This window comes from Dasypus novemcinctus, chromosome 1 (assembly GCF_030445035.2).
Source record: "Dasypus novemcinctus isolate mDasNov1 chromosome 1, mDasNov1.1.hap2, whole genome shotgun sequence".
Classification (NCBI taxonomy): Eukaryota; Metazoa; Chordata; class Mammalia; order Cingulata; family Dasypodidae; genus Dasypus; species Dasypus novemcinctus.
The window spans coordinates 108122604-108146160 of record NC_080673.1 but is presented as its reverse complement, the minus strand read 5'-3'; the positions used below and the strand labels follow the sequence as shown (position 1 = coordinate 108146160).

At 36.1% G+C, this 23557-nt stretch overlaps 1 protein-coding gene across 6 annotated transcripts in view; it reads left to right on the top strand.

Moving 5' to 3' along the window:
- The window catches only part of BMPR1B (bone morphogenetic protein receptor type 1B), a 437941-nt gene that overhangs the window by 196698 nt on the left and 217686 nt on the right, over window positions 1-23557 (top strand). For 3 of the 6 annotated variants that reach the window (XM_023582890.3, XM_023582891.3, XM_071215539.1), the window contains one exon: window positions 3594-3721. The gene's annotated coding sequence lies outside the window, so the exon portion shown is untranslated. The remainder of the gene's footprint in view (window positions 1-3593; window positions 3722-23557) is intronic. The other 3 variants (XM_023582892.3, XM_071215546.1, XM_071215547.1) reach the window with 1 other exon arrangement.

Sequence of the window (23557 nt, the reverse complement as noted above, 5' to 3'; positions counted from 1 at the left end):
AATGACTCATGCTTTAATCTGTTGATGTCTATACAAGGAGCATCATTTTAGATAATGCCAACTCCAGTTGTCTCAACCTTTTATAGTAGCTGTAATAGCTTCATTTCTGATTATAAAAACAATATGTGTTCACAGTAAATATTGTGTTTAGTTCTACCACCCCAAAAATAACCCCTTTGAACACTTTGATGTCATTTCTCCCCCTTTTTTTCTGTATGTGTGTGCCTATTTGTATAAAAGATATATATAAAATGCATTTTTACATAATGCATATATGTATATATTCAAATTGGATTATATATAGTTTTATACACTGAATTTTTATTTCACTCATTTAACAGTTTTTCATTGTGTGCCTGCCATGATCTAGGGATTTCTATCTCATTAAATATTTCTTGAAAGCATGGCATCTAGTGACTTCTTAATATCCTATTAAATCAGAGTTTGTTTAATTATTTTTGTGTTTTGGACATTTCCCTGTTTCAAATTTTTGCTGTTATAAATAATGTTAAATCATTATCTTTTTACTTCTTTAATTATCTTCTATTTTAGGATCTCTGATTATTTCCTGGGGATAAATTCCCTGAAATGTATTTTTGTTCTTGTTGTCGTGTCATCTTATTGCATTAGCTCGTGGCGTGGGCCAGCTCACCACAGTGTGGGCCAGCTCGCCTTCACCAGGAGACCCTGGGAATCAAACCTGGAACCCCCTACATGGTAGATGGGAACCCAATCACTTGATCCATATCTGCTTCCCCTAGGTTTTTTGTTTTTTTTCTCTTTAGCCCTCCACCCGCTCCCCCTCCTCCCGTGCGGCCTGTTTTTTTTTTTTTTTACTGTCTGCTCTCTGTGTTCATTCATTGCGTGTTTTTCTGTGTCTGCTTGTCTCCCTTTTTTGTTGCGTCATCTTGCTGCGCCAGCTCTCCTTGAGGGGAACAGGCGATCAGGCCAGCTTGCCTTCACAAGGAGGCCCTGAGACACGAACCCAGGGCTGCCATATGGTAGAGGGGAGCCCAATCAATTGAGCCACAGCTGCTTCCCCCCCTAATAATTTTTTAATCATCCTCAATTTAATTGGGCAAAATCCTTTCCATTAGAGAAGCTTAATTTCTGTATTTCTATAAAGTTCAAACAATGGGATAGTCTAGGGAAACAGTTACTGTGATTACCCTTTCAATAATCTGATATGCTAGATGGTTTTTATATGACCAGGAGTTTAATATCACTTAAGTAGAGCTTTGGCAAGGTTGTACTGTAATGTGAATGCCCAACATTTAACGCTATTTGTTATGATAGATAGTGTTATTACAAACTATTATTCGTTATCCTGCTATCAATTTCTTATTACTACTGTCAGAGCTGAGACAACCTCAACACCTAATTCTTACGGGTAACACAGCTTTTGGAACCTAATCCTTTACACACTTCTGGGTCAGTGATGCTGTAAAAACATTTTACTGTACCATGACCCCACTGAAAAAAAGTAAATGAGGAAAATTAAGAGAAAATTCATAATGCATAGGTATTTCTGTTGTGTTGTATGATAATCAAGAAAACTTTGCTTTTCTTGAATTTCAAACAATGTGTGATATATACTTTTTTAGATATACCCTGCAGTAGCTAATAGCTATAAGGTGAAAGATACCTGATAGTTCTCTGTGTATATGTGTGGTTGTGCATTCAAATATACAGTTTGTTTCATTTCTTTCATTTGTTGAATACAAAAATATTTGGTCAGGTGTTTAACCTTCCCATGAAATACTAAAGAAATTCATCATGTGAAATCATTGGTTTCTCTTTAGTGCTAACTCATAACAAATTATCATCTTCTTTTAGGTTGATTTTGTGGAGTGTTAAATGCTGTTAACATTTCACTTAGATATGAAGCCATTTATTTCTCTACTAATCACTTAAAATAACAAGAACTAATCAACTGGAGTTTTTCTCCTTTTTATGAATACACTGATCTTCAACTTACTCTCCTGCATGTTTCTGTCTTTAGGTCAGTGGGAATTTTTCCCAGCCATGTTTTCTTTTTCCCCTCCATTCCTAATTTCTCTCAGGAACAAATGGCAGCATAGTTAAGCATTAGAGATTTGTTGCTGGAGGTGCTAACCTAAACATCAGTGCCAGGATACGACTGGGACTTTAATAGGCTAATTAATTTGTCTACTGCACCCATGACCTGGGAATTATATACAATAGGCTATACTTACGAAACTGAGAGTCTGGTATCCAAGTAGAGAAAATGCAACTTTTGTATGCTTTATACGTCAACGTGCAATTAATACTGGTTCTTTTAGCAAATGGGTTCTGAAAATGGAACTTTATTTCATCACATGTTTTTGAGAGAATATTACAAGACTATGTATGCTTTTTTTTTTTTTTTTTTTAAGTACCAGGTATTGAACCTGGGACCTCCTACATGGGAAGCAGGCGTTCAGCCACTGAGCTATATCCACCCCACTATGTATGCCTTTTTTGTTTCAGTTTTCTTTTTTTACAATTGATAGTAGTACTATACAAAACCCTTACATTATTTGCATTTATACATGCTGCCCTCCAAAAGTGCTTGGGTATATAGAATACTGTAGTTTCTGTGTTATCCATTCTAATATAGTAGGTTTTCATAACAGCCACATTAACTCTCAGAAAAAATATGAATTTGAAACTTGAATGACATATTGAAAAGTGTTTGTATTATGAATTCCTGACTATGATATTCATGCTTCTTTCAGTAAGGAGATTAGTTTTATTTCCTCATATTCTTTTTCGCACCTCTCTTTCATTTTAGGGACAGTTTAAATATACTTCAAGAGCAGTTAACATTTGACTGCCACTGAATTCATGGCCCTAGATGGAGCTGAATTGCAAGAAATCTATATATGTTAGCTTGTCAATGCTATGACAGATGGGTTTTGCATCTCTCTGGATCTTATGAACTGACAAAGGTCACAGTTTTAATATTTTTGATAGTTGTGGACTTGAAGGCAGTCATTAGACCAATCCTTGAACACATACCAGGCATTCTTTTCGGTGTTGTGGATAAAGTGATGAACAAGATGGATACCTCCCAGTTCTGCTGCACTTACATTCCAGTAGTGGAAGTCATACCCAAAACAAACACATATAGTAATAATATAACATAAAACAAGGCTGATTGCTATCCACAAAATGAAACAGGATAAAAGTAGAGAAAGTGACTGTGGTGTGTGTGAGGTGCAATATTATTCAAAGTGCTTTGGCAATGACTTTCAGGAAGGTGATAGTAGAGCCAAGATCTAAATGATGAGATGGTAGCCTTCGGTAGATCCCAGTCTCATTCAGTTATTTGCACCACTTTACATGAAGGGCTATAGAATATTCCATGTAATGCTCAATATAGGCATAATGTTTGTCACGTAATACATGCTCAGAGAATGTTAGCAGGATCAACAAAAAATGAAAATGGGCATATGATTTAAGAGAGGTTATGTTGTCTCCAGGAGTGAAAGATTTAGGTTTTATTTGTATATTTTTTGGTTAAAATGTAATGTGAGCCTCACATTGATTTTTTCTCCCCTTCCATTTCAATTATTTATTTTCTCTTATAGATTTCAAAGCAGTCAAAGGAGTGGATGTACCTGAAGTGGATGTACCTTGTATAAATCATCAAGTAAGAAAATAGTGCTTTTTTTTTGACCATTTTGTGCTACATACATCAGCAGCAGTTCTTTGCCTTGTAAGTACTTTAAATCAAGTCTGATTTGCCATTGCTAGCATATATCATACACATGAAATAATTGAAATTAAGGGAAAAATCATAGAATGATTTTATGTTTCAAGTTATACTGAGGCAATTTGCCATATGTCTAACCAGGTCACAGAGAAGTGAGCCGAGGTGTTAAAGCAGTAATTTGAATTCTTGGGAGGTACTAGTGAAGGCAAGAAATCACATGGCAGAGAGGTCAAACAATTAGTCGTTGTAGACTTTATCTACCACCTTCAAATGAATTTTATTTGCACCCATGTTCAAAAGCCTCAGCAGAAGCCTGATGAACAGGTCTGTTTTCAGCCACTTCACTTGGATAGTTTTTTGAGGGAGGGGAGGGGGAATGGAATTCTGTTATCTCTGAACACTTAGTGTCTGAATGACATTCCAAGATCAGTAAGGAGATAAATGGTTTCCAGTATAGGCTTTAAAACATTAATCTTGACCTGTTTCTTCTTGTTTATATGTTGAGAGGTGCAGATTTAAAGATAGAAAAAAATAATTTATTCCCAAACTAAGAAAGGATTTGACTTCCAGTGAATATGATTGCTAAATGTTGATGTTGCTCAGAAATCTTTCCTTGGCCCTCTTCTCTTGTCCCTCGGTTTCTTATTTTCATTCCACACCTATGCTTTCAATTATTAGAATTCCATTCCCTACATCCCTTAACTGAGATCCTCATCATTTCTCAGACTCTAATTTAAAATTAGCTTCCTAGTATCTGTCAAGTCTGCAGCGCATCTGATTGCTTATTCATTCATGCTTCTGTTCCTTCCTGCTTGCTGTTCCTGTTTTTTGTCCCATTCCTTGCTCCTGTCTTGTTTACTTGGCAAACATTTTATTTATCCTTCTGGAATCTGTTTAAAGGAAGTACCTTCTTCTCTGTGGCAGCTTTCCTGACAGATTTAGGCACTTCCTCTTTTGTACTCCGGTAGTGCCTTGAGCTTATTTCAATTCTGTTTTGTTTTTGAGGTACCAGGTGGGGGAGGGGGCTGGAGTTTGCACCCCGGACCTTGTATGTGGGGAGCTGGTCCTCAACCACTAAGTTTGTTTTTTTCATTTGTTTGCTTGTTGTTGTTGTTTTTTTTATAGGAGGCACTGGTAACTGAACCTGGGACCTCCCAAGTGGGAAACAGGTGCTCAACAGCTTGAGCCACATCTGCTCCCCACATCTCAATTTTCATTTTCAAAACACACCTTAAAATGTTTGTTTGCATTGTTCTCTCATAGTGCTTTGTCAACCCTTTTTGGGCAGACTTCTATTTTCTCCTATTCTGTCTTTTGTTTTCTTCTTAACCCATTGTCCTTAGCACATTACAGGGAAGAGAGTTAATTTTCATGTGTTGAATGAATAAACTGTTAACTGCTCTGTGTTTATTAGCAACATGCTATGTAGAATAGACAAAATTTTATAAGAATATGATTTAGTTCCTGTTCTCAATAGATTATGATTTTATATAGTGGACAAGATTCAAGACATATGAAATAATTAGGGTGCACAAGATATAATATAGAATGCAAATGAATAATTTATATTTTAAAATATTACATATATATTTATACATGTACATGTGTGCACACACATTAGGTGATTAGGAAAGCCAGAGGTCAAATTCTGAGCTGTCAGATAATCCCCGTGGCCTAGGTGAGAGTTTGGATGGAATGGTGAGAGAGTTGATGTTGGGGGTGGCCCTGTGGTCTGAGAATGTAACAAACTGTGACTATTGGATGGATGAGCTCTTCTCCTTTACATGTTTTTTCTAGCTTATTTCCAGGAAATTCTAGACATTTTACATCGATTCAGTATAAAGGCAAATGTTATTAATTTTTATTTGTAAAGAGCCAAAAATCAAATAAAAGAAAGTGTAATAATGGGTGAAAGTTGAGATGGATACCAGGTATATATATTAGGAAGAGATTATTCTATATTTAGATAAGTCTGGATTAAATAATTAAGTCCTAAATGGTTGACAATTTGAAGAATTTTACAGTAACAGTGAGATAAGGCCTCTCTTCGGCTAGGTTCTAAACAATAGTTATAAATATTTATTAGGTTCAAAGATGTTATGGCTAGAACACTGTTTACTCTGCGGGACCAATGAAGAGAAAACCAGAGATAAAAATAAACAAACAATCCAGATTCATTAGGGTTCAGGAGAACAGAGAAAGGGCTTTCAACTGAGTTGTGCATGGCCTCTTTATAGAAGAATAACTGGCTTCCAGAAAAGTCACAGAAGAGGAAACCAGTGGGAGTGTGCAGAAGATTCATGTTTTACTTTCCCATTTGCTAAAACAAATACCATTAAATGGGATGGCTTTGCAACAAGAATTTATTGGCTCACAATTTCAGAGGCTAGAAGACTTGCTTTCTCCTAGGTCAGTATCTTCTGATTGGCCCACAGTCTTTGTGGTTCTTTGACTTTTCTGTCACATGGCAATGCCTATGGCAGGTCTTCTCCTTTTTTCTTCCTGCTTCTGTTCAAGTCTGGTTTCTGGTTCCTCTCCATGGTTTCTCTTACCATCTCACTTTCACTTTGCTTGTAAAGGACTCCAGTAATCCAGATTAAAGTCCAACTTGATTTAACTGGGTCACAGCTTAACTGAAGTAATGTCTTGAAGAGATCTTATTTACAGTGGTTCCATACCCATGAGAATGCAGACCAAAACCCAGAACATGTGCAAACTGGGGTGCACAATTCAATCCACCCCATTCATAAACTGAGCAGATAACTGGGTAAGTCTACAAAGGTGAAAAATCCCTAGCCACAGTATGCAACTATAAGTTTCTCACTTTAATAATAGCTCCCTGAGTACATCAATGATAAGGCTGACCCAACTGAGAATAATCGAGGCAAAAAGAAAATTTAGGAATCTCATCGCCATGTCCTGTTCCTGATGTTCCAAGGCCCTAGCTGCTCTTCTCTCTGCTTATCAGAGTCTTATATTTAGTGGGAGAAATAGAATTAAGTGCTACTCCATCTTGGTCTGGAATCACTTTAAGTTTTAAAAGCCTCTGTTTGGTTCTTGGAATTTAGGATTGGAACTTGTTGAATTGATGACTTTTTATAGGTAGGGAAATAGTGGCCTCAAGATGCCTTGGGTTTTGAGGCATCACAGAAAATAACTGTAATAATAGCTTAAACATCACATCAAATCCTCTTTAAAACACAATATTATTAATTTCTGAAATATTGTATTTCTATGACAATTCCATGCAAAAGGGAGGAAAAAAAGGCAAAGAGAAGTGTATGAGATTGCCTGAGATCCCAGACAATCTGATTCCATAATCTGAATTCTTAATCACTGTGCTCCCTCTGCTATTTGAAAAATAAAAATTGTTTTTGTGCTGACACCCCAAGTGGGAATCACCACCTTTCCATAAGAGGTTAGGACCTCTTATGTTAGAACCAGATTCTTAAATTGATAGATTCTTAGGGAAATCCTCTTTGTGAACCACAAAGAGTTATAATGACAAATTTTGATTTTTTTTTCTCTTTTGCTCTAGAATTAATATCCTGCATTAATGAATGTAAACTCACACTGTGATTTAAAACAAGGGTAGTAACTAAACTCTTCCAAGTAAAATTAATAGTTCTTGACAGTATGGTGGTCTGTGATGGTACTAAGTTGTCATAAAACTACAATTTGATAGTAGACTTGTGTCAATTGGACTTGCATATTTAGAAATTTCCTTAGAGTAATGCAGTATTTAGTTTGTAAAATTTACAAATGATGTTACTTAAAACCAGGTCCAAAGCAGACTCACTAACTGACTCACTCACTCACTAATATAGTATGTGTAGTGTTCTTAATTATTCTTAAATCCTTCATATAAGCAATCAGGTGCATAATACTAACACAATTTAGTAATATGTAGTTGCTCTTTACAGATTTTAGGGATAGAACTTGCATGTTCTGATTTTTATGGTTTGGTTATAACTTTTCCCAGATATTACGTAGGAAAATATCATTCGTTGGTTTGACTTATTTAAAAGCCAAAGCCATTTTAGAACACTTTTGCCACTATTGAAGTTAACACTCACAAAATTACCTGGCAAACTTCAGCAGTACTCTGTTAGTGCTTTAACCTGAATTGTTTGTTTTGAATCAGATATTATTAAAAATTAATCTGATACTACCCTTCTTTTCTTTTTTGTCTAGGAAATAGGCCAACAATACTAATGCATTTTATGGATTATTATTTAAAAATCAGATATTTGTGAAAAAATGAATTGTTCAGGATACAGTTAGACACAGTCTGATTAACTTTTTCCAGCTGACTTCTTATAAATTGAGGCTTTTACAATATTGCTTATGGAATTGTCAACATGTCACAGTCCCTGGGGATAAAAATTCTGTAATCTTGCCCAAGCTTTGCTTTCTTAAAGATCACTTTTGGTAGTTATCATGTTTGTTGAACAAGTGAAGAAATAGTATTTGCTGAGTTTTACAGTACAAACGGGCTGTGTTAATGTGAGTCTGCTGGATTACTAGTTAAAACTTGTCTTATTCCTTGATTCAGTATCTGTCATACAGTGCACTCAGGCCACTCTAATCATTCTGAATTTGTTCTCCTTTATGCTGAATTTAATATATTACCAAGCTCTATTTCTTTCTCTGGTGATCTCCCTAATTTACCCCTGTAGTTCATTTTCACTTCCACAATACTTTTCAAGACTTGCATCCTTGACTGGATTTTGCCACAGATTATTATTATTTTTAGCAATTTTCTTGGGTATTATCTTCACATCCATACAATTCATACAATTCATTAGTATAATCACAGAGTTGTGCTTTCATAGCCTCAATTAACTTTAGAACATTTTCGTTACTCCAAAGAGAAAAACCCTGTGCTCTTTTAGAAGTTACCTCTCAATCCCTCCGTCCTTCCCTAGCCTTTCATATGCACTAATCTGATTCTGTCTTTATAGATTTATTTATATTTACATTTTATAGACATGGAATTATACCATATGTAGTACATTCATGTCTGGTTTCTTTACCTTAGCAGAATTTTCAAAAAATAGTAATTTTTAAAGTAGAGAAGTAGTAGGTTTATATACAAAACAATATTCCCATATACTATGTCCTTTTTATTGACATTTTGCATTGGTGTGTGTGGCAGTTTGAAATTATTTTATGAATCTCAGAAAGAGAAAGATTATGTTTGTGAACGAATCCATTCCTACGGATGTGAGATTCTTTCAATTGGACTATATTAATGAGGTGTGACTCAGGTTGAGTCTCTGCTTTTGTTGGGTCTGCTGTACGCTGAGACACAGAGAAGGACAGACACAGGTAAAAGAGGCTGCCATTTTTTTTTTTTAATAGTTTCTTTTTTTTTTTTTTTTTTAAGATTTATTTATTTATTTAATTCCCCCTGGCCGGTTTCTGTTCTCTGTGTCTATTTGCTGCGTCTTGTTTCTTTGTCCGCTTCTGTTGTCAGCCACGCGGGAAGTGTGGGCGGCGCCATTCCTGGGCAGGCTGCACTTTCTTTCACGCTGGGCGGCTCTCCTTACGGGCGCACTCCTTGCGCGTGGGGCTCCCCTACGCGGGGGACACCCCTGCGTGGCAGGGCACACCCCGCGCGCATCAGCACTGTGCGTGGGCCAGCTCCACATGGGTCAAGGAGGCCCGGGGTTTGAACCGCGGACCTCCCATGTGGTAGACGGATGCCCTAACCACTGGGCCAAGTCCATTTCCCGAGGCTGCCATTTTTAATCCGTGTGAAAGAGGACTATAGAATTGCTTGGGCACAAAGCCTCCAGGAGTCTGGACCCATGGAGCAGCTCCAGAGGAGATGGGTGCTGCTATATCCCTGATGCCTTATAGCTGAACTCAGGAAGAAAGCAAGCAGCCGAGACTGATAGAGGAGGGCTGGAAAGAGACATGCCCTATGCCTGGTTGTTCACAGGTGAGCTCTGGGAGCTGGGCTCTGAGAGATCGTGAGCCTGGAGGGGAAGGCTGAGACCTTGGCAGAGATCTGGGGCCATCTTGCTTTCCCAAGTGTCCATACAACAGGATCAACAGTAGCTGGCTTTGGTGAGAAAGCACCTCTTATGGTGTCTTGATTTGGGCTTTTCACAGCCTTGGAACTGTAAGCTTTTACCCCAAATAAATCTACTTTATAAAAGCCAATCCATTTCTTGTACTTTGTATTGGCAGACTTGGCAAACTAAAATAGTGTGGTACTTCTGTTTCAATTGATGAAAGAATATTAAAATATTACTAACTGTAGTCCATAGTTTGCATTAGGTATATTTCCCCCCATATACCACCGTATTGTTAAAACGTTACCTATGTTACAGGTAAGGCGTTATAAATATAACAGGCTTACCCTTTCTTATATTTGTCCTATAAATCACAGTCATTGTCCAACAGGGGTTTCACTGTGTTATACAGTCCTGTGTTTTATCCTTTAGCTTTCCTTCTAGTAACATACACAACCCAAAACTTACCTTTTAACTACATTCATATTACATAATTCAGCACTGTTAATTATACACACAATAATATGCTACCATTACCTCTGTTCATTTCCAAACATTTACAATCAACCTAAGGAGAAATTCTGCACAAATTAAGCATTAGCTTCCCATTCACTACTTCCATTCTTTCTCCTGGTAACCTATATTCTAGACTCCAACTCTCTATGAATTTGCTTATTATAATTAGTTCATATTATTGAGGTTATACAGTATTTTTCCTTTTGTGTCTGACTTATTTCACTCAACATCATGTCCTCAGGGTTCATCCAGGGTGTCGCATGCATCAGGACTTTTTGTTCCTTCTTTCATCTGAATAGTAGTCCATAGAATGTATACACCACATGTTATTTATCCATTTATTAGTTGATAGACACTTGGGTTGCTTTCATCTTTTGGCAATTGTGAATAATGCTGCTGTGTATATCAGTGTGCAAATGTCTGTTTGTGACCCTGCTTTCAGTTCTGGGTATATACCTAGTATATAGTAATGGAATTGCTGGATCATATGGCAGTTCTTTATTGCCACAGATTCTTAAATGATTTTTCTTCTGGTTCTGCTAACCCCTGCAGAAAAGTTGCTCTGAATTTTGAGGTACATGGTAGTAGGTACATTATAAGGATGCACTAAATGCTTGTTGATTGGTCAGTAAAGAGTTCTCAGAGAAAAAAGTCAGGTACCTCTTTGGATATTGGAACTTTTGATGATGAAACTATATTTTATGTTTGGGGAAAAATCCTATGAAATTCAACCAGGTTCTTTCTCCATGCACCATTTTATAATAACAGTACTCGCCTCTACATGCTATTTATAAAACCTGCGCCCTTGCTTTCCTTTAGTTCATATTAGGAAAAAAAATAAAGTTCTGGTTACTTATTTTGATTGACTAAATATCCAGTAATTTAAAATAGTAAAGCTAGAATTAATATTTTATTAAAGATATTTTCCCTTTTTCTTTATGAAGTATATTTAGGTATCTTAGAAAAGATAAAAATGAAGGAGAAAGTTGAGTGGAATGGGAAATGTAAATAAATCAAAGAAAAGTTAGCTTTTTCTGTAAGACTTTCACATTTCTCTGGGATTGTTGAATAGGTAATGATTCATTTTTCTAGGCTTAGTTTCAATGAGTTTCTCTGCTTTCAGGCAGTAAAATGACAGTGCTAATCTAATTCTAGTTGTTTTTTCATTGAAATTTTAAACATAAATTTAGAATTGTTGGTGCTGCAAAGAATGCTATAAACGTTATGTGAACATTCATTTGCCTCTAGTTGTTTTGTGTCACAAACATCACTCATTTGTTTTGAGAGGTGTTCCATCAGCTGCTCCAAAATGTTTCAAATGATTTAGAATCTATTTGCACACTCACCTTGTATTGTGGCTGTTTACTGTAAAGAGGTCTCTGATTATATAGTTCTTTGGCACAGGCAACTGGCCAGAAGAAAGAAGAACTAGACTAGTCTAATTGGCAATCAACCTGCATGTTATTACTGCTTTGGAAGTAGGAATAAGTGCGAAGACTAAGATTGTTTTGTGTAAAGTACTGGCGCTATTAATGGATTTTTCTTTTAATCATAATCTGGCATATATTTATGTTGTGGCTAGAAAGAATTTAAATGGAGTCAGAATAATTTTGACAGCTGTGTGGAAATACAATGAAAGTTTCAATTCTCAGACATTTTAGAGCTATGTGGTCTCTTAAAATGGAAGAAAAGGTTTCTTATATTTTTGCCTCTGTGATGAAGAAGTAAACAGCGTATACGATCTTTTATATCTGTAAAATTGCATAGTTATCATAAATGGCTGTTTGGGAACATGTAGAAAATATTATGAATATTTCACACTTTTGTCAGGATAATAAAACAAACTTTAGAGCTTCTGTATATTATATTTAATATATGTTTAATGTTACTGAGAAGAAACTATTCTTTGTTTATTCTTAATCTATTAAAGAAGCAAGTGTGACTAGAGAGCAAATTAAACAAAGCAGCTTCCCGTACTGATAAGTAGGGTTTGCCTTGAACTGTAAATACTAGTGGTTGAAAGATCTCATTTTAAAACTGTAGTTACATGTAACAGACACCTTGTTTAAATGTCATCTCACAGCTCAGATCACATTTAACTATCTCTGTAACTTTATGGCATACCACAATTGGACTGAATTCTAGCCTTGTAGTACAACTCCAAATATAAGCAGGTGTTAAGAAATGTTGCCTTAGAGTTTCCACTTAGATAAACCTGGCCTCCTTTGTAACAGTGCAAATATGTTTGCATTTTGTGAGCAGTAAAATTGATTAGGAGCTATGTGATCAGAATATTTAATTCTCTGATTTAATTCTCTTCCACATTTTATGAAACAAGCATAGGAAAAATATTTTAAAAATCAACTTCTGGTATTATTTACCGTCAGTGTCTGTATGGGGAAAAAACTAATACTTTCTCTGCATAAATACAGTAATGGATCAGAGAACTACTATTTATGGAAATGATCCTAAGGCACTGCAACATCCTCAACCATCAAACCTTCCACTATTAAATTGTGACTTGACCCTTTAACCAGATATTTAAAGCAACCATACCTTTCTCTTCCAAGAATATCCCAGTAAATGCACTTTAGTGTGGTGGTGAAGAAGAGCTAGCCCTGGAGCTAGTTTGCCTCGATATGAATTCTCACCCTTCCACTCACTAGTTGTATATTATTGGATGTGCTAATGCATATCCCTTCATCCTTATCTTTAGCTATAGCAATTTATAGCTGAAGTACCTATGGTTAGATTTGTTTGAAGGTGTAGTGCTTAGCCTGCATGCAGAACCATTGCTCAGTGAAGCTTAGTGCTCATTATTGGATGCGTGGTCCTTTAGCTGTTGACTGTTGTGGAAAGGGGGACTTTATATAGCTCCATTTCTCATACTGTTCATTTTAAAGTTAATATAAAATTTAACACTGTAAATAACTGGTTAGTGGCAAATTTGGGACTAGAATTTAGGCCCTTTTTAATGTTCTAAGTCCAACCATTTTAATAGTTACAATTTACATATTTGATTTTCAAAATCCCTTTTTTCTCTAATTTGGAATCTAACTAAAAGAGTTAAAATGCTGCAAGCATGGAGCAGAACATACTTATTATTCAGTTTTTAAAAAAGTCTTTAAAAGTCTCGCTTGGAAAATGGTTTGTATGCTTTGTTATAAAAGAATATTAGAATGAGGAAAACCAGTCTCTTCTACATCTGCCGCCCTGTGTCTGAAACCACTTAACATGCTTTGCCATAAAATAATGAGAGCAGATTTTTTTACACACAGGTATAAGCTCTTAAAATTAATATTGCAGTGTTTCTTTGCATTTTTCTGGAGACCATGATTTTTCAGTTCAGTACTATGTAGATATAAATGACAACTGAAGAGAAATTGTTTTATTTATTTAGAGGACTTAGTACAGTGTCCCTTCAAGGGTCCTATTTGATGTATGTGTAAATTTACAAAACTCTGTGGTCCAGCATAGGGCATCACACAGTGTAATGGTGATGGTTATTCTTTTTTGAGTTGTTCCAGTGATGTGAGGCTTATTGAAGGCAGAAGTAGAAAAAGACCCTAATTACCTGCCCTCAGTGATTTTTTTTTAAAATGAACTTTCTCCCTTGTTATAAAGTTGCTATAATGTTTATGGTGCAACCTGTATACATATATTGACTGGAGGGATTGAATGGCTCAACTGTCCACGGCATGTAATAGATTCCAGCCTTTTTCTGTGATATCATTATTATAATAGACTTCTTTGAGAGTATGAATAGCTTCTGTGCATTTTTGTGAGTTTTATATTATGAACCATAACAATCTTTTCAGCTCTATAAGATAGAGCTTCTTGATGATTAACAAGTGAAGCTAAACCCTGAACTGTGTAACAGCAGCACTAGTAAATGACATAGACCCCAGTGTGTGGAACATTTCATAACACAACAGGGGAAAACAGAGGCAACAGTCATTAGCACATTGACTAAATATTTTTTTTTACCTCCTGTTCAGTATAACTTTGCAGAATCAATATAGAATTGCAATTTGTGTCAATATATGTAGCATAGCTTTAGTTGAATTTTATTTTGAAACTTTTATCAGATATTCCAGTTTATGAATGTTCCATTTTCCAGCCTTAAAATGGAAAAACAAGAAGTATTTGTATTTGCAAATCAAAAATAAAAATGTTTGCTCTTATCATAAAAGACATATTCCAGTATAAAGATGGGGAGAAATCTCTTGGTTCAACATCCATGAATTAATTATTAAGGTGTAGGATTATTGGAAAAAATTTATCTATTTCTAACTTGCATAATAGTAATACAAAAGTAAAGTATTTTAATAGTGCAATTTAGTTATTACAGGTCTACCTGAAAAGTTATGTTCTGCCTCATCAGACTTTTTTCTTCTTGAGTTATAATTTTTTACTATGAATTGCAGTACAATCAAGACACCTTCCATGTGTCTGTATACTCTAGTTAAAAAAATAGCCAAGTAATAACTTTGGATTAATGTCTTATCCTGAGGTACTTAAAATTCTGCAGAGTATTTTAAATAGAAATATCAAAATTCATTAAGTGGGAACAAGTTTAAAAGAGGATCTTTAGGGAAACGGACTTTGGCCCAGTGGTTAGGGCGTCCGTCTACCATATGGGAGGTCCGCGGTTCAAACCCCGGGCCTCCTTGACCCGTGTGGAGCTGGCCATGTGCAGTGCTGATGCGCGCAAGGAGTGCCATGCCATCCAAGGGTGTCCCCCGCGGTTCAAACCCCGGGCCTCCTTGACCCGTGTGGAGCTGGCCATGCGCAGCGCTGATGCGCGCAAGGAGTGCCATGCCACACAAGGGTGTCCCCCGCGTGGGGGAGCCCCACGCGCAAGGAGTGCGCCCGTGAGGAAAGCCGCCCAGCGTGAAAAGAAAGTGCAGCCTGCCCAGGAATGGCACCGCCCACACTTCCTGTGCCGCTGATGACAACAGAAGTGGACAAAGAAACAAAAAGCAGACAAAGAAACAAGACGCAGCAAATAGACACCAAGAACAGACAACCAGGGGAGGGGGGGAAATTAATTAAATAAATCTTTAAAAAAAAAAAAAAAAAAGAGGATCTTTATATAATCTTCATCATAAATCTAGACTTCTGGAATAATAATGATTTCACAAATATGTATAATCTTTACTAAAAGTAATGAGTACTGCCTTGGAATATTAGTGAGTATATTTAGGTATTTCTTATGACTCTTTCAGCAAATATTTCTGACTTTTTTAGGTTGTCACTACTTTCTAAGAATAGGAATTAATTGCCCTTTTATTTGGCAACTTAAGACTATAAAAATGTTTATTTTTCTTTCTCACATTCCCATTCCAAAATGAATGGAAAGTGGTTTGTGGCTTTAATAAATATCAACTTGTGATTTTGTCAAAGAATAGTAACTTTAAACTTCTATCAATTTTATCATTGTTTTTATTTATCACCCAAGTGAAGTGAGAATTTTATGGGTGAGACATTCAAAATAGAGAGGAAAAAATGTCCATATATATAGGCATTATTGACTGGAGGAAAGTTCTTACAGTTCTTTACAGAAGACTCAAACAGATTTGAAGTAAGCTACATATAATTGATTTTTTAGTGATAAAAATTGAATCTTTGGTACATATTGCTAAGAATAGCCTCATTTCATGAATCCAGTTTTACAGTTAGAGCCTCAATTGCTAAATTAGTTCATCCGCCAAGTAAATATACCAAGTTTAAGTAAATATGCTTTTGTGTATAAATGCCTTATTTTGAGATATTCATAGTTTATGCCATGGCATGTTTCTGGCTACTTGGGACCTCTTACCCTTCCAAATAAATGTGATAATTTAGTTTTCCATTTATTTAAAAAATGCTCATGGAATTTTGTTGTTGTTGCATTTAATCTGTGTATCAATTTAGGTAGAATTAACATCTTAATGATATTTCATCTTCCAATCCATGAGCATGGAATGTTCTTCCAATTATTTAGGTCTTTTTTATGTCTTTATGTCTTTTAACAATGCATTGTAATTTTCTGAATACAAGTACTTTAAATCTTGGCTAAGTTTATTCCTAAATATTTGGTACTTTCAGTCACTATTGTAAATGGAATTTTTTCCTGACTTCCTCTTCAGATTGCACACTAGTGTCCTTTAAAGTCTATTTCATCCGTTATAAGTGTAACTATGGAATATTTTTTCCAACCTTTCATTTTCAGTCTATTGGTATCCTTGTGTCTAAGATAAGTCTTTTGCAGACAGCATATAGATGGTTCATATTTTCTTATCCAATCCACCAGCCTGTGTCTTTTGATTAGAGAGTTTAATCCATTAACATTCAATGTTATTATTGTAAAGGCAGTTCTTATTTCACCCATTTTGACCTTTGGGTTTTATCTGTCATATTTTATTTTCACCATTCTTTTGAGACTTTTAGTTATTACTGATATCATCTTCATTTCTAGACTCTCTTCCAGCCTCTCTTTCCTGTCTTTTATTTTCAGACTGTAGGGTACCCTTTAGTATTTCCTGCAAGTCCAGTCTCTTTGTTATAAACTCTCTCGGTTTCTGTTTATCTGTGAATATTCTAAACTTGCCCTCATTTTTGAAAGCCAATCTTGCCAATATAAGATTCTTGGCTGTTAAGTTTTTCTCCTGTAGTATCTTTAATATAACATACCACTGTCTTCTTGCCTCTATGGTTTCTGATGAGAAATTGGCATTTAATCTAATTGGGTATCCAATATATGTTACGTATTGTTTTTCTTTTGCTGCTCAGAATTCTCTTTAGCATTTGACATTCTAATTAGTATGTTTCTTGCAGTTGGTCTATTTGGATTTACTCAGATAGGAGTACATTGTAGTTCTTGGACGTGGAAATCTGTGTCCTTCTATAGGGTTGGGAACTTTTCTACCACTATTTCTTCAAATATCCCTTCTGCCCCTTTTCCCTTCTCCTCTCCTTATGGGACACCCATGACATTTGACACATGACACAAGAGACATGCATGTTTGCACGGCTCTTGCTTTCATTTAGTTCTCTGAGACCTTGTTCAAGTTTTTCCAATCTTTTCTTCACCTATTCTTTTGTATGTTCATTTTTGAAGACCATGTCTCCAAGCTCACCAGTCCTTTCTTCTGTCTCCTCAAATCTGTTATATGAGTCCAGTGTATTTTTTTTAAAAGATTTATTATTTATTTATTTATCCCCGCCCCCCCCTTCCCAGTCCAGTGTATTTTTAATTTCATTTATTGTGCTTTTCATTTCCATAAGATCTGATATTTTTCTATGTATGCTGTCAAATTTTTCTTTGTGCTCATCTAATGTCTTCTTAATATCCTTAATCTTGTTAGTCATCTCTGAATTTAATAAGGATATTTGTTTGAACATTTATGATTACTTGTCTCAATTTCTTTATGTCATCTGGAGGTTTATCCTGTTCTTTTAACTGGACCGTATCTTCCTGTTTCTTGATATGGGTTGTAGATTTTTGTTGGTGTCCTGGCATCTGGCTTATTAGATGTATTTATTCTGAGTGCAGTTTTTCTCTTCAGTTTAGGGCTTTCTTGCCCTTTCTCCCTTGCTGGTTGTGTAGTAGGAGCTGATGATGCATTTGGTGCTGTAAGCTGTGGAGGCTCAAGCTATCCACATTGCCCCAAGGACCAATACAGCTTCTCCCAACTTTCTCCTTTACCAGGGGTAGGGGCAGTGCCATAGCTATGAGTAATAATCCAAGTTGCATAAGCCTAGAATGAGGTTGCCCTGAGAGACTGATGAAGCTTCATTTCCCTACCTCCCCCTGCCTGGAGCAGGGATGGAGCTGCAGGTGTGGGTAGCATTCGATGCCATGTGGGTCCAAAAAGGCTGCAGTTGCCCCAGTAGCCTTCTGACTATTCAGTCTGTGCCAGTCGAATGTACTCGCAGTTACTGGGAAAGGCTGGTGCAGGTACCATCAGCTTCCTCCCTGCCAGAGGTGAGGCTGGGGCTTAGGTTGGTGCTGCAGTCCAACCTGGATGGGAAGAAGCTGGTCCCTACTATCACTGTGATTTTTAGTCTGCCCTGCTTCCCCTCATGCTGGGGCTAGAGTTAAAATGGTGGCTACCCACCTATTTCTGACTTGTGCAGGTTCAAATTTTAGCTGTTCTTAGGATTATACTTTAGCGTGCTGAATTTACTAATCAGTAGCTGAAGTTGGTGCCCAAATGTCTCTTCCTCCCCTGTTTTTGGGAAATGGAGCTTCCAATTCCAGCCATGGAATAGTTACCGAGATGGCTTGTGCTGCCAGTTGAGGATGGGCATTGGCCTCCGTGGCATGGAGTGCTCTACTTAAGAATCTTTGCAGATGGGCAGTCTCCTCCTTCATTCTTTCAAGGATGTTGCAGGATGCTCATCTGGTCTCCTGGAGCCCACAAACAGGTGCTTTAGATAGCTCTGGGTGATTACTACTGTCCTGTAGCACAATATGTCTCTAGGAGCTCCTTACTCTGTGGCCATCTTGCTGGTTGGACTACATATTCACTTTTTATTCTTTCCTAGAAATTTTAGGGGAATTTAAATAGTCCAAATATGAGTGTAATAAATAATAAAAGTCATATTCTGTACATTTCTCTCAATGTTACTCAAGAACTTTACAACATTTCAAGTGCAAGAAAGAACCCACATTATTTAAAATAGACTCCAAATGAGCTAGAAAACTGTACTGTATTCTCATCCCAACCTTTATCCAATTTCCTTGTTCCTTTATTATTATGTTCTGTAAAATTTTGTACTTGTAAGGATTTTTCAGGATACTTTTATGTCCATTAATGAATTTGATCTTATGACAACTCTATTTTAAGCAATTCTGTCTGTAATTTTGACCCCATTCTTTCCTTTTGCCTCTCTGATGTTGAACCTTTATTTGTTCTTCTCTTAGTTGCTTCCTTAATTTCTCTTTGCTTGAGAAAGGGAAACCTCACCTCCTCACAACTTTATCCCAACACCCTATGGCTAGGTTCAGCATGCTATGTACTGTCCCTTTCCAGGAACTTCTACAGCCTTTTCCCTTACCCAGAGCATGGAGGTCAGATGGGAGATCACTAAGTTGTACCTTCATCCTTTCTCTTTACTCTCTGTGATCAAACCAGATTTCTTGGATCCCAAACAGATTATCTTTATTTCCACACTTGACTCTGTTGATTCCATTCTCTTTGTCTAAAATGTCCTCAGCCTCAGATTTTAACCCAGTTCTTCCACTTGTTAGCTGTATGATCTTGGGCAAATTATTTAACCTTTTGGTGCCTCACTTTCCTTATCTTAAAATGGAGATGTCAGTGCCTACAACATGGGTTGTTTGGAAGATAGAATGCCTTATACTTATAAAGTCCTTACCTGTTACATACTGAATGCCCAGTATATGTTAGCTGTATTTTTTATTGTATGAAAATTATATAGTATGGTGCTTGAGGCTCTGAGCAATAGTTCTTACTAACATCATTATATAATACCCTTCACATTCACAGTCTTTCTCCATGAGTTCTTTCTTAACTCCTTAAATTTCAAATATCTTTCCTTCTTCAGAAATCTACATGGCAGGATTTATAATGGGTTATAATTTAGCTTGGAATGCCCGGTTGTTTGTATTACGCATATTTCTTTTTCTCTAGTTAAATGTAAAGATACCTGAACGCCAGAACCATCATCTGTACATTTATGTGTTCTCACCTTTTAGCACCTTTTGCCTTGTCTTTGGCCAGTATCTTCCCTCTGCTCTGAAGGAAGTTGCCTCTTCAGAACTCTAGGCTTGAGAACCGGATATGATAGCAGAAGCCTTTTCTTCTAAAGTGTTTATAATGTATTTGAGGAGACAAGATTAACATATATGTGATGTTTAGCTTCATGTGTCAACTTGGCCTGGTCATGGTGTCTAGTAGTTGTTTGGTCAAGCAAGCACTGGCCTGAATGTTTCTGTGAGGATATTTCCTAGATTTAAATAAGCAGCAAGTTGATTGCATCTATGAGTTATTACGTTCACAATCAACTGAGGAGATTGCCTTCAACAACGAGAGAAGTCTCATCCAATCAGTTGAAGGCCTTAAAAGAAGTGATGATTTCAGTAGTCAGAGGGGAGAATTTCCATCTCTTCTTCTGCCAGCCAGCTTCTCCTTGGGATTTCATCAGAAACCTTCATCAGACTTCCCTGTTTGTGACCTGCCCTACAGAATTTGGACTTGCCTATCACCAGAGTCACATGAGATCATTCCTATAAAAAAAAAATCATAATATTTACATTATATATGTATAGTCTTTCAGTTCTGTTTTCATGGACAATCCTGACTAATGTAATACACAGTGGTAAAGAGTTGAAAATATAATTAAGTGCTAGGATATATGGTTAGACAAAGTAGTAGTAGTTTAGTAGAGAACCATGCCTGTAAGAGCTGGGTTAGTGAGAAGAGGCATCATGTGGGGAGCAACTTAAATAGACATGTGTAGTTATATAAAGATCGTCTAGACTTCAGACGGTGATAATTCTTATGTTAATATTGTACTCAGTTCTGACATTTATCCTGTGAGCAAACATTGATAGGATGCATGCTATGCTAAACACTATTCTTAATGTTTTACATATATTAAGTCATCTGATTCTTACAATCACTTTCAGGTAGTAACTACTATTATCCCCATGTTATAAATGAGGATCTAAGGTTGCCAATGGATTTTATTGATTATGATCATGATTACCTGTTTTACTTTATTTTGTAAGTTCACAATAAAATAAATGCATTTACCATACCCAATATCCAACACTTGAAATTATATTCCATCATTTTTTCTTAAACATTTCTACCTGGTATTATTCCTTTTCTTATAAAAGTTGTTTTTGTGATACTTACACTCCCCAAAGACATAATATAATTATCAACAATAACAACAACAGAAGTTATAAGGCTTTCATGTTTTGGAATGTGGGGTAGCTTATTTTAACCTTTCAAAATTTATGTCAGCACGTCAGATTTTTATGGTTTCTTATTTGTATTATTAAAAGCCACTGTAATGCTCATCCCCAGAGAGAAAAAGAATAGAATATTAGGTTTGCAAAATATTTATTGTAGTGGACTTCTGCATTTAATTTCTAGCTATTTAGGTGCCAGCAACAGACCAGAATTTAGTTTTTAATACTTTGCTAAATTTTGTGTGCTCTTGTCAAACTTTATAGTATGAATTGTGGTTCAAATCCTATTGAGTGGTTGTTTTGACAGCCTGTTAGTAGAAGTAGACTTTGATTTTTATTGTGTTGTTTAAAGGGAAAAATAATTTAAATTAATCTTTTTCTTCATTCTTCAAAGAGGCTGTCTCATTTTCAATTTGATTTGTTTGTTAGCTGTCTTTTTCTAATAAGATGTAAGGCTGTATTCATTGTAACATAAAAGAAAATTGTTTAGTTTCTAATAGAAATGGATATTATTTAAGAGATAGCTAAAGATGAACATGAACTGATTGTGATGAAAGCTGGTAAATAATATTTTAAATTGTGGATTTCTGTGTTGATACACTCAATATTCCATGGTTATTATTGATTTATTCATTTGCCAAAATAACAGATAATCAATAGGGTAAGTGTTATGAGTCCCCTAATTGGGGTATTACCTGTCTTTCTTCTTGTTCACAGATCTGGCTGTGGATTAGTGTTAACAATCTTGTGTTTGAACGTGGCTGTGAAACTCGATGCCTCACTTAGGAGGCCTCCCTTCCATGGCGGTATATGAGGTGTGACTATAAAGTGTGAGACTGGTTTCCACTTTATAGACACACAGTGTACATAGAGTCTGCCTCCTGTTCGTTTTTTTTTTTCCCTTCTGCAGTGTGTGTGTGCATGAGCGTATGTAAGAATTCTTTGTGGTTCTTCCTTTCTTCCATTTTTGTTGCAAGACTTCGTGATGTTTGAAAAGAGCTCTAGTAATTGCCTTGCTAAGTTTGCTATTTTGTTTGCTTATTTTTCCCCTAGAAACCATTGTGTGTGCTGCAACTTCAGGTTTTTCTAAATTTCAGTCCTTAAGTCTATTGATCCATCAACATGCTACTGAAAAACTAGTACTAGTGGTAAAAATGTTCTCTGTGGATCATTCACATATGGTCAGAACAACAACATAATCATGATCTTTGGAAGAAAGCAGACCCTAACTTTAGAATGAATCTGTGAGACCTTGAGCAAATTACTGCATTTCTTTCAGTTTTCTCAGATAACATGTTCCTCATGGAGCTGTATTGATTAAATTATTGTCATAAGGAAGGCAAGTTCACTGTGTTGTTATTATTAAGAAATGTTTATTGCTTGTAATAAGGATGCACTAGTAGTGACCAGCGTCAAAATGAGTAGCATATGTAGTAAGTGTGAGTGTGATCTGAAATGAGAGGACTTGGCTCAGGCTGGAGTGGTCAGGATAGGACAAAAAAGATTGGAGTTTTAACTGGGCTCTGAGGATGGTCATGTGAGTTTAGGCAAAAGAATTGCAAGCTAAGCTTCTAAAGAATATTTAAAATCTTGAGTTTGGAATGAGCATGATGTGGGTAGGAAAATGTGAGAAAGTTGAAAAAGAACTTCAAATTTGGAAGTTGAAAGAGCCTAGAGGATAAGGGAGATCAGATTTTAGAGCCACTTGAAAGCCAGGTTGAAATGTTTCAACTCTGTTCTAGTGATTGGGAGCTCATATCAAAGATTACTGAAGTGAAGTGTAGCATGAAAAATGTTTTAGGAGGGTCCTACACATTTTTTTATTCTATAAATTTAAAAAAATATTTTAGTATAAAAAGCTTGTATTCACATATCACTTATGTGAATAACATAAATTAATACCTTTCAAGGTATTTGAAATGCTCTTGTTAGTAATCCATGATAATGGTTAGGTAGAGGATTAGCAGCCTCATAGGACACGTGGAGAACCCTGTAATAATGTGTTCAAGTGAACACCTACTTTCTCCCACCCACCCTCTCTAGTGCCCCCTCTATGCAGATAACACTGTAGACCCTTCCTAGACCCATTCAGTTTGGACACATGGGTAATCCCTGAGGCAGTCAGTAAGCATTTTACAGACTCTGCTGAAAGCTGAATACTGCATTGGATTATTAAAATATTTCTTACTTCTCACATTTCTTTTAAATATTTTTAGTATTGTTATTGCCTGAGCCACATTGGCTATCTTTATATGGACAGCATTCTTTCTTGAACTGTAATATAAAATTTCACTAAAAAATATGTTTTTGGGTTTCATGTCATAAAGTTAATTTACTTCACAGAGCTTTGGAAATGCTTTGGTCAGTAAA